Below are 15516 nucleotides of genomic sequence, written 5' to 3' on the forward strand. Positions count from 1 at the left end.
AGACCATTAATATTTCAGATTTAGGTCTGGATATCTAAACAGAAAATGGACACATTTGTCAAAATAAGTTTTTAGCAAACTTTTCAGGTTTTTACATGACAGCTTTTTAATCAAATTGAGCCATTAATCCGATTCTAAACAAATGATTTGTGTGCACGTAAACATAGCTTCTGAATGCACCATGACCCCGTTTACACCAGTATTTAGTGTTGAGCGCTAACATCACACCACCTGAGACAGATGTTAATAACAGCTGGAAAAGAGGCCTGTACTCCATGGGGAGCGAATGGTGTCTGTCCAAGCATTTGCTGTGCCAACACGATTTGTTTACCAAGGTGGAACAGCATATGGGTCATCTCTCCTGACGCAAAATATTAGTTTTAATTCAAAAGATAAAGAAACGCATGACAAACTGACCAAAGAAAAAAATGGATGGCTTAATCTGTCACTCTGGATAAGATCATATGGATAGGAGCGTGTCCACAGTCCTACTAAAATGAAGATGAAGTGTTTTTACTTTGAATCCTGTTCTAAGACAAACTGCAGGAGACACAGAGCACTGCATTATATCTGTCTCCCTCTCTGCGCAGAAACACACCTCACAAACAATCGACTGTTTTAAAGTGCCCCTATGATGCTATTTTAAAGGTTCCTAATGTTGTTTTGGAGTCTCCTACAACAGGTTTACAAGCATCACAGGTCAAAAAACACTTTTATTTCCTCATAATCTCCACTGCAGCATCAGCTCTATTCTCTCAGTGTCTGAAACGGTTCGATCAAGGATTCAGTTTCTCTAAACCCCGCCTCTCTGAGAGCTGCTCTGCTCTGCTCTGATTGGTCAGATGGCCCAGTCTGTTGTGATTGGTCGACCGTGTCAGAAACCAAACGCTCATTAGCATATCTGAATTTCAGCTCCGGATCTTCCTCAGCTCTTGATCCTCAGTGATACGAACAGTAACGATGGCGTGGGTTTTACCGTATCAATCTCATCAAAGTGGATTTGCTCTGTCAGCAGAAAACAGCGTCTTCTCCACATGAACAACACGAACCAAACTCTTCCAGTCTCAGATAAACTACAGTGTTTGAGGGTCAAAGTAGACGTTGTTCACGGCAGCCAATGAAGAACATAGACTGGCATTATGCAAATCTATTACAAACCTACACAGATTCAGCAGGAAGAGAGACTGGAGTTACTGACGACTCGTTTCAGTTCAGAATCACTTTGATCTTTAAAACTTTGCAGATCTTTTACATTCACAAACAGCTCTATTACACACTCCATGAAAGGGAATATCAGAAAAAGCTTAATAGTAGAACTTTACAATACAATCCTGGGCCCGTATTCATAAAAAATCTTAATGCAAAGAGTAGCTCCTAATGACAAAATTCTAAGAAAATTCTTAGAAATGTGGTCGTTTACTCTTAAAATTAAATAAAAATCATAGTAAAGAAAAAAGTAATTCAGAAAGCATCTTAACCCTTATAAGAGGTCTTAAGGTCAGAATTGTTAGGAGTACGGACGAGGACTTTTAAGAGGCTGAAGAGTTTCTTTAGCGGAGGAGAAAATGGCAGAAAGACGAAGGAGAAGAAATGTGTTGCAGACAATGGATGACAGTGAGTTAATAAGACGCTGTAGATTAGATCGTGCAGGGATCATGTTTGTGACAGACCTTATTAGAGACACGCTAACATCTCCGACACAGCGCAGAAATGCCATAGCGCCAGAAATGAAAGTAATCACTACATTAAAATATTTGGCAACTGGGAAAATGCAACACTGCAGAAGTGATGATCTGGGTCTGTCACAAGCTTCTGTGAGCAGAGTGATCACACACACACACAGTTACAGCACTTCCAGAACCTCTTATTGGGTCGCAGTTCATTTCCTTTCCACTGGACATTCCCACCTTGCAGGCGATTTTTATCATTCTAAGCCAATCAAATACCTTATAGGAAATTAACAGCATGGTAAAAAAAAAAAAAAAAAGTTTTATATACATATAGTGTGTGTGTGTGTGTGTGTGTGTGTGTGTGTGTGTGTGTGTGTGTGAGAGAGAGTAGACCCTAAACTTAAAATCGCTCCCCCCCCCCCCCCCCCCCCCTTCTTGGACAACCAACCAATCACAGTCTTCAAAAGATTGTGTCATCATCCGTAGCAACGGGGTTAGCCCCGCCTCCTCACTAAGATGAAAGTTTTCGTCTTTTCCTTGCTCAGAGTTGCTCTCAGATCGGTCCTGAATCGCTCCTAAGCTAAGACTCTTACGTAGAAGTTTTTAAGCTAAATTAGGAGTTTTCTGAGAGGATTCTTAGAAGCTTTAAGAATACGGGCCCTGTTTTCTCCACGGAAATCAAGTCAGCTTTGATTCGACTCCTGCAACTCAGGCACAAACGGCTCCTTGTTTCGCCGACGGCCGAGTGAAGACCTCAGTCTATCAGACAGGATTAATGCGTCCCGAAGCCCATCAAACACCTGACTCGAGAGGCTTCGAGTGCAGCGTTAGAAGCGTCTCTTCCCACACAGTCTGGCTCGACGGAGAGCTCACACCTCGGGAAACCGCAGATGAACCGTGGGCAGCGCTGAGAGCTTCTATCTCTGTCTGATTCTTACGGTCGTCACACCTAAACCGCATGAAAGTGAAGAAACAACAACAACAGCACCTGTTTATATCAGGAGGAATAGTGAAGGCCGTAAAATCATCTAGAATTCGTTTTTATAACTAACTTAAAGTCCCCCAGTGGTGTAAATCCAGCTTTTAATGTTGTTTATATGTCTATGTGGTGTTTTTAATCTGCTTTAAGACAAAGCATGTGTAAGTTCATAAGTCGACAGCATTGCTGAGTATTTCCTCCTTAAAACTGCAGTGAACCAAAGACAGTCTCAAAAACACGCTTTGAAATCTCTGGTGTTTCTGACATCACAAACTACCTTGTAACCAATCAGATCAACGTGTGATCGTCAACCAGTGGATCTCTGAGCTGAGTGAGTGAGTGGAGGCGGGGCTCATCTGCATATTCATAGAACCGCGCATACTAAATGAGGCAAGGGTGTCGAGTTACATTCAAGATATTTTAAGGCAGGAAGAATTTTTTAAGGAAAACCATTTCAAATATGTAATTTTGGTGATCAAAGTTGAGTTTTATGGGATAAAATTATTGACTGCAGGGGGACTTTAATAATTATATTGATTTGACAATCCTATAAGATTATTGCAAATCACACTGTACAACATGGATCTAATAAACTTGAGTACGACATCTATAGACTGTACAATGATGACACCTATTTAATAGTCGGCTACTGTGTGCGTGCGTGTGCGTGCGTGTGTGTGTGTGTGTGTGTGTGTGTGTGTGTGTGTGTGTGTGTGTGTGTGTGTGTGAGAGAGAGTGAGTGTATGTGTGTGTGTGAGTGAGTGTGTGTGTGTGTGCTTAATGTATTTGTAAACATTTTAAGAAACACTGAATATGAATGGAATTAATGTCTAATAAAGGTTGGTTTAAAGCACTTAATTAATGTCACTTTCCCGCTTCCCATGACCTAATCTAAAGTGAGAAATATTTACTGCTATTAACTTGTTAAAACATTATCTAACTCTTTACATTTCATCGAATTAAACAATCATAAATTGTTAATTACAGTGACAATGAATTAAGAACGTGCTTTTTGCTATTTGTGTAGTCTATTAATGTATTACAGTTAATAAAATATTAATTAACTAATAATTTGCAAATCATTTGTAAGTACTTTACACTATACTTGTTATAAGGTGATTATTTAAAATGATTATTTTCTCAGATTCTATGGCTGGACTTGTTCTAGTAACAGAGTAATTCTGAACTTTGAAACGCATCAAAACAGTATTAAAAATGCAGAGTTGTGTTTTGCTGGTGTGTTAAATATTCCCACAGTGTGTGTATGAAGGAACACATCCTTTACATGACACTGCAGCTCCTCTCTCACCTGTTCAAACATCCACAAGAGAAGCGCATTATGCGTATTAATGTAAAGCACTTATATAACAGCGCAGCATCACATGTAGAAGATGTTTCTCAGTGCCGTCAGACTGAACCCAGTCGATGTGAAGCAGGTCAGCTGATCGTGTCTTACTGTAGCAGAGCAGAATCCAGGTCAAGCCTGTTAGTTTCTGCAGCTGAAGCACAAGTCAGGGTCAGAGCGCCGTTGCCATGGTTACCCCTCAGAGGCGCAGCATCACTAACGGGGGTTGCCGGGCGGACGGGGAGGCTGTTGCCATGGTTACCCCTCCGGATGCTGGGGAGACTGTTGCCACGCAGAGAGACTAGAAACCCACGAGAGCCAATCGGAGGCGAGCGACGAGGAACACACACCAGGCATCCCTCTATTTATAAGTTGTTTTGAAAAATCAATAATGGGATGCTTAGTGCTCCATCATGGGATCAATGTGTCATTTATGAACATATATTAAGAAATTAAACATAACTATTTTTCTTACTCACGCACATAACAACATAGAGACGATATAATTAGAACAGATGTTCCATAACAAACGCACTCACGCGCTATTTCAGCACGCTCCCGCAGACGCTCAAGAGTTCAGCGCGCGCTGCCCTTTCACTCCTCATGGTGGAGCCTTTAGGCGTGGTGTGTGTGTGTGTGTGTGTGTGTGTGTGTGTGTGTGAAAGCTGGACTTTGAATCTTTGCTGCTTCCATGAACACAATAACAATAACCAAAAGCTTCCTTATGGGAAGCGCGCGGTCATTCCCGGAGCAGAACCCCTCGCGCGCGCGCGCACATCCTCGTCCCGCGCCCTGACGGAACACACAACTTTTGTCACTGAATGTCATTTGTATTTTTTTCAAGACTTTTATTCTGCTTAAACTATAGAATTACGATTATAATAACAATATATTCCCAAAGAAAAACAAAAAACAAAATAAAGTCTTATTTACAGGGGGGAAAACAGCGCAGGTATGTGACCCCCATGCTTTCACACACACACACACACACACACACACACACACACACACACACACACACACACACACACACACACACACACACACACACACACACACAGAGAGAGAGAGAGAGAGAGAGAGAGAGAGAGAGAGAGAGAGAGAGAGAGAGAGAGCGAGAGAGAGAGAGAGAGAGAGAGAGAGAGAGAGAGAGAGAGAGAGAGAGACTGGAGAGGATGCTAATGTGAAGGAATGTGCACGCGGATGATGACAGTTCAAAGCATGAGAGGAGAAAAATCCCCCGTGTAAACCAGCTTTCATTTTGGAAGTCAATTTTTGGCCCATTCCTTCCCTAAAAAAGAGAGCTATTAAACATGCAGCCTACACCATTATTGTTCATGACTAAAGAAAAAAAGAGAAGAAAGAAAGAAAGAAAGAAAGAAAGAAAGAAAGAAAGAAAGAAAGAAAGAAAGAAAGAAAGAAAGAAAGAAAGAAAGAAAGAAAGAAAGAAAAGCAACAGATCATTGAAAACAGTGGTTCATGTTTTCACACTAGATGGGGTAAGTTGTCACAAAAGCAACCAGCCATTACAGTAAATGATAGCTCACCTAAAGAGAGGTCTTCAGTGGAGCACAACAGGGGAATTTATGAAGAATCTGCTAATATTTCCATATAATAAAACTGAATTAAATATGTGGTTGTAGGCTATCTTGCAACAAATATATATATATAGTGCTGTCAAATCAATTAATCACAAATAATTGCATCTAACAGAAATGTGTGTGTGTGTGTGTGTGTGTGTGTGTGTGTGTGTGTGTGTGTGTGTGTGTGTGTGTGTGTGTGTGTGTGTGTGTGTGTGTGTGTGTGTGTGTGTGTGTGTGTAGTATTTGCAATACTATACTACTATACTATACTTAAAGTATTTTATTCATACAAGAAGAAAACAGGTTTAGATGGGATAGAAGTCAACTAACATGTCACATCTTATTATAATAGGCCGTAATGCAATCACTGGAGTTCACTGGTAAGGAACTGGAAAAACTCTAACCACTCTTTCTCTGGGTGTTTTGAAAGCATTTGAAATGGTTTCCCTTTCGTTACACATCTGGAGTCACATGGGAATGATTTGGAAAGCATGTTCAGAACAGAACGAAGTGCTTGATTTCACACTCAGACGTGGGCGAGTCCAAGACTGCTTGTTTACATCAGTAACGCTATGGAGAGAGATCTGATGGACACACATCACGTGACTCCCAGAATCACAGCTGAGGAAGATTCATTCTGAAAAGAGATTATAGCATGTTTAAGCTCACACAGGTTTGGACATCACCATCACCGTTACGGTGTTGAACATGATCCACGAGAGCCGACGAGAGGCTGATGGTGAGCAGGAGAATGTCAAGAGCTTTGTTTTCATGCCTTATGCCTCCATCTCTCTTCATGAGCTTTCATGGGCTTGTTAACAAATTGGCAAAACAAACTAGGTCATGATGTAAAATTGATTAGTTGTGGTCCGGTTTTTAAATGTTTCATCACATTGATCTGTGTCCATAATTGCCGTATAGTGGAAGTCCCATGAAACGAGTCTTTTTTATCTGATTGCTTATAGTGATATCAATCGAAATCAAATTCTCTTCTCGATTTCAGAACTAATATGAAAACAAGGAAGTGAAGTTAACTAGAACGTCCCCAGAGCAACTGTAGTGGTAACGCCGCATTAACGTCTCTCCTTCTCTGAGGACTCGTAATGGAGATCAGTCGATATTTAGAAATATTGTATTACAGATGCAATCGATTGCGGTCGGCGCACTGTTTAAAGTCTTCAGTGTTTGCCGGGACTCGTGGGAATGGAGTCAACAACATTAGAGTATCAGTCGGATTCAATAGGACTGAACTGCAAAGTGCTTTATTATTGATTTTTCAAGCACTTTAAACGTATAGAATACAAAATATTAATGGCCCAGGACAGTAAGCAGACACAACAGCAACAGTGTTTACATTTAGCATTAAATATGCATAAGCTCAAGTTCAAGAGGGTCATCAGTTCCCTCTCTGTCAGGCCAGTGCTAAAGAGACGGCAGGGGTGAATATGGAATAATAATTTAAATAATGGCATCAACACTGATTTGCTTCCATTTGTCACCCTCACGGGACTTGTGTGTTCGCCAGGTGTGTAACGAGACCCTCATGTCAAGATTCGATACAAATCACGATACTGAACTCACGATACGATATTATTGCGATACTCCAAGACACATGATTTATTTATTTATTTATTTATTTATTTCGATCTCCATTAGCTGCACGCGAGCAGCTACTCTTCCTGGAGTCGATGATAAAAGGTTAACAAAAAATGAACTATTGATTAAAAAGCTAAATTTGGTGTTACATTGTGTGTGTAAATGAATAGACTTGGACTTGGTGCTGAAACCCAAAGCACAGGACAATAGAGACACCAGAATAACAATATTCATGATTCTGAAGCTGAAAATACTGAATTATTGTAGATGAATATGCTTTCACTGTCACTGACTAGATATATTTATAATAATGTAGGACTTTTTATTGGGAACATCAGACATTTGGCATTATCAGGACACACACATATTCCCACACTGCATTATTATACATTATATTCAACATTATATATAGTAGTTTAATGTAGTTCTGACACTAAAACTCTGACACTTCCTCATATACATTTTATTTTGGGTGAACTATACACAATACATACTATCACTATCCATGATACGTATTGTTGCATCTTTGTATTGCGATATATTGTGACACCCCTAGTCACCAAATGAAAATCTGAATTATTTTAGACGAATATGCTTGCGCTCGGTCACTGACTAGATATTTTTAAAATAATGTAGGACACTTTTTACACAAACATTCCCCCACTGCATTATTATATTCAACATTCGCAGTTTAATTAGTACTGACACTAAAACTACATTTTATACACAATACATATCATCACCATCCACGATACATATTGTTGCATGTTTGAATTGCGGTATATTGTTGCACCCCTAGCGTTCACACTCGATTGAAACGAACCCTGAATGATGGGTCTCGATCCGCTTCCAAGCGAACTCTGGTGCGGTTCGACTGAAATATGAACGCAACGCGCAGGGCCGGCTCTGTAAATCTGGGGGCCCTAAGCAGGATAATTTTGGGGCCCTGCCTTGCAGTGAATAATGGAGTATTGCCACCGCAAACCAGCAACTGTATACAATCTAACCCTTACACATTTCATCTGTACCTCTTTTAACATGATTGCCCACAATTATTTTACTGCTTATTAAAGTACACTCACTGAAACAGTAAAAGTAAAGATTACAGATTTAAACCTTTAGTATTAAAAAATCTTCAATAAAGTTGTTGCATAGGCCTACTACAGGTGATGGCGGAGTCTCGATCTTTGAACTTCTTTTCCCTTTTCCACACTTTAAAAAGAGGGAGAAGTTGGACCAGTAATTTCTTTGCTTCCTTCTAAAGTGATTTAAACATATTATTCTATATTGATGTATCAAAGAGATTAAAAATTCTGAAAAAGATTCTAGTTTGAGTTGGTATTTATTTTTATATATATTCCAACTACAAAAACACTACTTCAGCGAACAATCATTAGCCAAATGTGTATATAAAATGTTTAGTTATAAAATATATAGGCTACATAAATCTAATAAAAACTCTAGGTAACACTTTTTGCATTTTACAGAGTCATTGTTGCACATTACATGTAGTTCATACAAAAATAATTCTACAGTTAAAACTGCTTAAAATGTGGATTTCGTTAGAGAAGTAGCTCTACTATAATGGGATAATGTCCACTTTAACGCACCGTCTGGTTGCCGAGAAACAGCGCCGCGAATTGTGCAGAAAATGCAATAAGCAGCTCTTTGTGCATTGTGTAATGTGCCAAGTTCAAAAATGAATGCAAAAATAATTCTACAGTAAAAACTTATTAAAATTTGTATTTCGTTAGAGTAGTAGCGCTGCTATAATGGGATAATGTCCAATTTAACGCACCCTCCGAGGCTGCAGTGAAATAGCACCGCGAATTGTGCAGAAAATGCAATAAGCAGCTCTTTGTGCATTGTGTAATGTGCCAAGTTCAAAAATGAATGCAAAAATAATTCTACAGTAAAAACTTATTAAAATTTGTATTTCGTTAGAGTAGTAGCTCTACTATAATGGGATAATGTCCAATTTAACGCACCCTCCGAGGCTGCAGTGAAATAGCACCGCGAATTGTGCAGAAAATGCAATAGGTGGCTCTTTGTGCATTGTGTAATGTGCCAAGTTCAAAAATTAATGCAAAAATAATTCTACAGTAAAAACTTATTAAAATTTGGATTTCGTTAGAGTAGTAGCGCTGCTATAATGGTATTTTTTCTCCTTTTTTCTGCACCCGATTTCATTTTTGCGGTCAAATTTCCAAGTCCAGGGAAGAAAACGATTTTACACGGTTGGTTGACTCTTAAACCGCGGTGACACCGGTGAGTACTATCTGTAGTTAGGGGGCCCCTAGTGGTGGCGGGGCCCTAAGCAGCCGCTTAGTTCGCTTATGGGATAGCCGGCTCTGGTAACGCAGACCAAAGACATCTAAACAAACCCAAAACAGGATGTGATGTCACAAGACGAGACCCTAAAAAGGACAAAACGTTTTTTCTCATCATGCGAGCTGCGTTGGCCATTAGTTCTGTCAGCAGATCTTCATTTGTGATGGAGGGATTCCTGACGCTGTTTTGACTCCTTCACATATTTTCTATCTATCTATCTATCTATCTATCTATCTATCTATCTATCTATCTATCTATCTATCTATCTATCTATCTATCTATCTATCTATCTATCTATCTATCTATCTATCTATCTATATGCGGTATTGATAAGCTGAGAACTCGTGAAGATATATATATATATATATATATAATATATATATATATATATATATATATATATATATATCTTCACGAGTTCTCAGCTTATCAATACCGCACCATATCTGTAGCTACACACATCAAGCTCATAGTCCAGCATACAGCAGTGTTTCAGATGTTCGGTGAGGGCCGTCATAAAAGCAGTTTTTTGTTTTGTATCTTTAGGTTCAGTTTTAAAATAACAGTGTTAACGCTTAGTGAACCAGCACTAAATGTCTCTTTTGTTGGGGGGGGTCCGAAGCAAAAGAAACTACGAGTGTGAACTGAGTGTTAATAATTTATTCCGTCTGAACGCAGCTCGACCTTTGAGACATCCCCACAGAAGAGATGCATATGAATGTGTCCCTGGAAGACATTTTCAACACAAAATCTGGCCAGAATTGAAAGAGAAGCTTTTGTATACAGTACGTCTGAGTCAGAACAATAACCGCTTTTCTTCACAGCAAACAGTCTCATACGTGCTTGTGTGTCGTGAATGTCTTTGAGAGCGAGGATTGTTCTTATTTTTCATGATGAGGCAGGACATAAAGGGAAGAGAGCGGTCGTGATGTTAAGGCAACGGTAGCAGTTATCAGCATTATATTTTGCTTATTATATATGATATAGCCTACAGTACACAAAAGTTTAGGGTCAATAATGTTTTCTTTCTTAAAGTAAAGACATTTATAATGTTTTAAAAGATTTCTATTTCAAATAAATGCTGTGTTTTTTTAGCTTTCTATTCATCGAAGAATCCTGAAAAATAAAATGTATCACAGTTTCTACAAAAATATGAAGCAGCACGACTGTTTTCAACACTGATAATAATCATAAATGTTTCTTGAGCATCAAATCGAGTGATTTCTGAAGGATCATGTGACACTGAAGACTGGAGTAATGATGCTGAACATTCAGCTTTGATCACAGCACAATTACGTACATTTCAAAATATATTCACATAGAAAACAGCTGTTTTAAATTGTAATAATATATTATTTTTTTAAACTTACTGGAGTACATTTTACAAGAAAATGCTTTTTCAGTCTTTCTACTTCAAAATTTCATGTTTAATTCAATGCGTTACTTGCCATTTATTTGAGTATTTCATTAGTGAAAATTATGAAAATATTTTGAGGTGAGCATGAAGAGATGTCTTTCAAAAACATTTAAAAAATCATACAAGCCCAAATATTTTGAAAGGTATAGTGTACTAATATATAATATTGTATTTCAAATGTTTAAATATTAATTATATATGTATATTAGGCTATATAATCAATTTAATATTTGATCTTGGATCATGTGACACTGAAGACTGGACTAATGATCCTGAAAATGTATCTTTGATCACAGGAATAAATTACATTTTACAATATATTCACATAGAAAACAGCTATTTTAAATTTAATTTAAATTTCACAATATTACTTGTTTTTACTGTTTTTTTGATCAAATAAGATTTGACAAGAAAATCCTTTTTCAGTCTTTCAAAATTTCACGTTTAATTAAATGAGTTACTTGCCATTTCTCTGATTATTTGTGAAATTTATTAGCAATTTAGTGAAAATTATGAAAATATATTGAGACGTCAAAAACATTTAAAAAAGCCCACACCTTTTGAAAGTTATAGTGTACTAATACATAATATTGTATATTCAGATGTTTAAATAATGGCTATATAATCAACCTAATGTATGATTACAATAATCTATAAAAGATAATGTTCAAAGATTGTTCAAAGCATACAATCTTAAATCACGCTGAAAAAGACCTATATCATCTCCGCCGCCAGGAGCCGAGGCTCTACAGTGATGATGAGAAAGAGCACGAGGGATTCCTCCGACACGGATTAAACAGCCACAGGTTGGGAAAGTATCCGGCTCGATGAAAGTGAGCTTTACAGTCGGACTCTGAACACACAGAATGACTAATGACTAAAGCATCAGACACTCAGTTCACTTCTACAGGGCCAAACGTTCGCACAGACAAAGAGAACAGGACTTACAAAACAACACTTATAAAATCTTTATGTGCCACTAAACCGCTTTTACATGAACGCATTCGGGGGGCCTGACAGAGATATTATATAACCATATGAAATAATTAACTGTGTCTTCTGTGAATGCATTGAAACTCAGTTCCAACACATTTTGGCAGCAGTTGAAGGATTTGGGTAGAAACACACTTGACACTGTTGTAAAACTAATCAAATCTAAGCAGTCCGAGGCAAACAACAGCTGTCATGACTGTAATACAAGTATTAATTCAACAGCTCAATGAATAATCTCAGTCCCTGAGGATGTCTTCACCTCAGCAGAGGAGCATAAGGAACACGCTCAGTTTCATTTTGGGAAAGTATATGGGACACTCTCTATTTATTTACACCACATCTGAGATGGCAGAATTATGTGATTGCCAAATGCATTTGATATTGATTTTAAATAAAAGACATATACAACTTAATTGCATCTTCATTGCAAGTGGTGGATCGCAATTATTGTCAGATTAGCTTATATAGTTCATTTACAGTACGGGACTTGCTATAGCCAATACACACACAACACACTGCTGTGAGCGAGTAAGCGCACATGAATGACCCGGAGCAGATCTATACAGGTGGAGCTGGGGAAGGAGGAGGGTTTCTGAAGATGCTAAAGCAAATGCTGACCACGTATTTAAAGGTTGAGCATGCAAGCTCATTGGCTACTGATACAGCAGGAACCAATCAGCTGAGCCCTATGGAGAATGATGTGATTGCAAGCAGATTGAGTTAAGGACCGGTCATTCTGTGCAATCTAGAGTTTCATGGCAGAACTTTGTATTGCAAGTTCATTATGTGTTCCTCAAATGTGTTATTATAAATATATTTAAATGGAAATTGAAATTACGTTAATGGAAATTTTTGTTTACCATATCAATACATTTAGCAGCACACTTTAATCATATTTCAAAGACAACAGAAGTAATTCAATTACATATAAAGATGTACGCCATACATACATAATGTATGTAATGTAAGTCCTACTTAAGTGGCTCTTAAAGTCCCCCTGTAGTCAATAATTGTATCACTTAAAACTCATCTTTGATCACCAAAATGACATATTTAAAGGTTTTTACCTTGGAAAAAAATGTCTTCATGCCTTAAAATATCTTGAATGTAACTCAACACCCTTGCCTCATTTAGTATGCGCGGTTCTATGAATATGCAAATGAGCCCCGCCTCCACGCACTCACTCAGCTCAGAGATCCACTGGTTGACGATCACACGTTGATCTGATTGGTTACAAGGTAGTTTGTGACGTCAGAAACACCAGCGATTTCAAAGTGTGTTTTTGAGACTGTCTTTGGTTCACTGCAGTTTTAAGGAGGAAATACTCAGCAATGCTGTCGACTTATGAATTTACACATGGTTTGCCTTAAAGCAGATTAAAAACGCCATAGACACATAAACAACTTGATTTTCATTGCATTTTATATAAATTTCAACTATGATACATTTTAATTCAATTGTAAATAACATGCAATTAAGTCTCCGAAAACATTACATTCAGTTCACACTATTTTATTTAAATAAGTACTTTTTTTTTAATCATGCAAAATTTTACTTCTCTTTCAGAAGGATATGAAGTCATTTACTCTGCAAAACATTTAAATAATCAGTCATATTTTACAATTTCCTGTATACTAGAAGGATGATAATCCATAATGATAATGAACATGGACAATCCTGATAGCTAAAGCCCTAAAAATCAGTTGTGTGTTGTTGTTTTTCACAAGTGTGTAAATGAGAGCTCAATCACAGGGGACTGAATGAGCCCTGACTCATGACCTCTCTCTGAGTGTGTTGTTTTTCTCTCAATCCCTCGTTCTCGCGCTTGCTTTGATGTGTGGGAGAGCGACAGCTTCATCCGTCCTGCTGGGCATCAGCATGCTGCCATAATTACCTCACAAAACGAGGGAAAATCTCTCCGTTCCAAATGCAAAACATCCATTTTTCAAGCCGTATGGCTTAACGTATGATGCGTCACGATGACTTTTCTCTGATGTTTGTGCATGCACCAAAAAGACTGGCATGTTCTACGCAATGTGTTTATTTGGGAGACTTCTCACACAGTTAGAGGTGGATCAGGTCGGCGTGTTTTTTCAATGCGTGTTTTTTGGTGTTATTCAGTTCTGCAAGCATTTAGGTCAATGCGTGAATCATTCATAAAGACTCTTGCAACAGTCGGGAGCGCATGGATGATGGCTCTTAACTGCACTCCCTCAGGGCAATTTCAAATTAGCATGGCATGGAGATAAAAAAGCAAAACATAGGGTTGAATGGCATATGGGGCTCCCTATGGAGGTCAGCAAACCCAACCCCCCCGACACACATGACCTTATGGGATGTTCTCTGCTTCTCAACTGGTTTTGTTTCAGGACTCACTTACATTTGCCATCAAGTGGCGACCTAATGATAATAGATATAAGTAAACAAAGATACCCTTAAAATAAGACACTGCAGTGTGAATGTATTAAAAGGAATGTTATTCCCTGGAAATGTTAGCGATTAATAGTAGAACAGTAGCAATTCATGAACGAATTGTTCTTTTGAGTCAAATCTTCAATGAATCAGTTGATTCATAAAACTATAGTTGGTATAATTTGTTCATGAAACAAACGTATACGGTTCTCGAGTTCATCTAGTCACAGTGGTTATCGGTTCACTGGAGATTGAAATGATCAGTGACCAACAGCTTGAATTTCAGGTTTGTTCATCACAAAAATACTTCATATTACTTCAGAAGACTTGGGATATCATACACAAGTCAGATGGACTATCACTGTAGAATTGAGTTCATTGAAATATATATATTTTTTGTTTTGTTTTTGTTAATACAATGGAGATTGGTTTAATCAACAGAAACTCAAAATATGATGTTATCTGATCCACATTAGCGATCAGGACTGGACACACAATCTTATTTGATCACTAACAGTGCGGACAGTCTGCCTGAAAAGATCTGATGCAAGAAAAATATCCGATTTGCTTGCAGTCTGAATGCAAGTATGAATGTCTAAAGTGGACTTTCGAAATAAAGTGTAAAAAACTCTTTTACCGTGGTTTAGTTCACGGTTTTGGAGGATCAGTCCATGCTGGCATCTGTCTAATTTGGCTCGCTCCTTGCGAAAAGAGTTTGAATGGATGCACAGGCCTAGACATCAATGACAAAAGATATGAAAACTATTTCTCCTCCATTTTGATGTTTATTTTTCTATCCTAACTATGACTGATTATAAATCTATCATAGAGATTCACCGATATTACATTTCTCAGCCGATACCAATAGCCAATACATCGGTGCATCTCTAACATAACCCATTGTTCTGGTTTGTTTTGCATCCCTTGGTTTTCCCTGACTGACGTGCAGGAGGTTTTACGTGCCAGTCTGTTCCCATCGTCTCGTTTCTCGAGAGCTGTTGGCGTTTGAGCTAATCTGCTCTCTGGCGGCGTGTGCAAATGTCGATTTAATGAAGTGTGGAGCGTCTTGAGTGATGGCTACAGTTCATAATCTCTCTGCTCTCTCAAGCCTGCTTTTACAAGCTGGTCAGCGCAAAAACACACACTCACACTTTCTCTTTCAAGCTCCAGCTTTAGCTTCAAGCTGAGGC

The 15516-nt window shown here is 38.3% G+C and overlaps 1 protein-coding gene across 1 annotated transcript in view; it reads right to left on the bottom strand.

Moving 5' to 3' along the window:
- Positions 1 to 15516, bottom strand: part of phactr3b (phosphatase and actin regulator 3b) — a 79186-nt gene that overhangs the window by 46441 nt on the left and 17229 nt on the right. The gene's annotated exons all lie outside the window — the stretch shown is intronic.

The sequence above is a fragment of the Squalius cephalus genome, assembly GCF_949319135.1.
Source record: "Squalius cephalus genome assembly, chromosome: 22".
NCBI classification, from domain to species: domain Eukaryota; kingdom Metazoa; phylum Chordata; class Actinopteri; order Cypriniformes; family Leuciscidae; genus Squalius; species Squalius cephalus.